Below are 2374 nucleotides of genomic sequence, written 5' to 3'. Positions count from 1 at the left end.
GACAAGTTGATATTAAATACTCTGATTACCTAGCATATTTCTACTTCTCATAATTTTATATATTTCTATCATAACTCCGGTATAAAATGGCATTATTACAAACTTTATTATTGAAACAAATGTCATTCTTACTTTTACAAGCCTAATATAATTGTGAAGCAGCAGCAACAAACATATAAAATTTTTATTGATCTTTCGATATAAACTAATAAATTAAACCGGACGCAGGGGTTTTTAGAATATACTGGAGCTGCTATATTAAAACACAATGGCTGAAGAAAAGACACTAGGGAAATACATAATGACCATTCAACAGCATGGAAATATACGCCCTGCCCTTCATGATAAGGCATGTTTCATCACTATGTAGATGAATAAATCTGAGGAATTATATTACCTTCCCAACATTACTTGAAGCTTGTAGAATTTAGTCAAATAAAAAAAAACATATCGAGGTAGACTTCTGGACTAGAACATAATAGCCAGAAGTGAAGATACTGTACATGCCAATATGATACATTGGTGAATAATCATCCAATGTAAATGATTACATTGGCAATATTAGGATAATACATTTTGCTTATCTCCATTCCTGGAGACCTCCTTCTATGGCATCTGAGGTTACGGGGAGAAGGCCAGGAACTGGGGTTGAGGAGGAGATAGAAAAAAAGGATCAGTCATGATTGAATGGCAGAGCAGACTTGATGGGCCAGATGGCTTAGTTCTGCTCCTATGTCTTATGGTTTTATGGTCTAAGCCAGAGCAAACGGAGGAAACCCATGCATTCACTGGGGAATGTACAAACTCCTTACAGACTGCTCCAGAACGGAACTCCGAACTCCGATGACCCAAGCTGAAACAGCATTGCACTAACCACTACACATTGCTGTGGTGCTCATTTTGTATGACAAATTCCTAAACAATGATGTAGGATTCTGGAGGGCCAAAGATTATGTTGGGATGATTCTCTTTGTGATTTTCCTCCCTCTTCTGTCATTTTCTTGTTCCAGTCCTCTTGTTCCCTTCCCCCTTTCTGAAGTCACCCGGGTAAGGATAACAGAGAGCTATGCAGTAGGGAAACTCTAGGCAGTTTCTAGAGTGGGTTACATGGTCAGTACAACATTGTGGGCTGAAGGGCCTGTAATGTGCTGTATATTTCTATGTTCTATGTCCTTCTCACCCTCAGACAACACTTCCTATAGAAATTGGCAAATATAAAACCTTCAACTGCGACTGCGTCTTTGATTCCATCCTGCAGCGAACTACCTGCTCAACTTTGCCTCTAGTCCAGAGAAACAAGTTAAAGATCTGAGGTCTTGAATGGAAAAGGACAAGGCCTCAGGAACAGATGTTCTGAAGCTAGACAGTGCAAATCATCCGGCACCAATTCACATCCTCCCAATCCACAAATGGGAAGGGGAGGATATGTCAGAGGTCCTGAGAGAGTTGTGATAATATCTTCAGTAAGAGAGATAAATTTAATTGTATTAACTACAGAGGGATCTCCCTGCTGTCTACCCCAGAACAGTCATTGCCAGAGACTTGCTAAACCACCTCCTCCCATTGGCTGATCTCTAGCCTCTCCCTGACCATGCATACGCAGCATTCTTGATATCTTTTGGAAGCTGCTGATACCAAAATTGATGGATTTCCTTCATGGTATTTACAGCCATAAGCAGGATAGAGAGTGAGAAAAGAGAATGAAAAGGGAAATACCACAGAAAGTAAAAGGGATAAGGCAGAGGCTGAGGGTAATGAAGTGTTTGGATGATAAAAACTTATGAGCGATTCTTCACCAGCTTGTAGATGGACTGCTTCAGGGATAAAAATAACTAAAATATTGCCAATTTAACCATTTGCATTGGATATTTTATGACTTCTGACTATTACGGGCCTAGCTTAAATGGAAATTTGTCAAGAATGAGTTGGGCCGAAGGACTAGCTTCCATACTGCACGACTGTGTTGCCTTCAAACCCAGAATAAATACATCAGATTGTTTCATTACATGTGCAATGTCTACCACCTTCAGCAATGTTGGGAAGATAAAACTATTGCTTTAGATTTATTAATCTACACCATGACCAGGAAACGTATCTTATCATGAAGGTGAGAGCGGAAGGTGAGTGGGTGCTCAGCACCGTCTACCAGCGTCGTGCTCACTGCGGTCAGAGGACGGTGTCTGCACGTGATGATCTCTCACTCGCTACTCCTGAAGGAAGGTCCCTGTGTTCGAATGGTCACTCTTTCACTCGATGCTGCAGGACGATTGTGCAGGAGTCCTGGGTCTTGGGCAAGGATAATTGACACAGACTGTGGATTGGACTCCGTAGTTTGGATTCTGGTTTCTGGTCGCTCCTTATTTTGTAGCTATTT

The sequence above is a fragment of the Hemitrygon akajei genome, chromosome 21, assembly GCF_048418815.1.
Source record: "Hemitrygon akajei chromosome 21, sHemAka1.3, whole genome shotgun sequence".
In the NCBI taxonomy this organism is placed as follows: domain Eukaryota; kingdom Metazoa; phylum Chordata; class Chondrichthyes; order Myliobatiformes; family Dasyatidae; genus Hemitrygon; species Hemitrygon akajei.
This window is presented reverse-complemented; position numbering follows the sequence as displayed.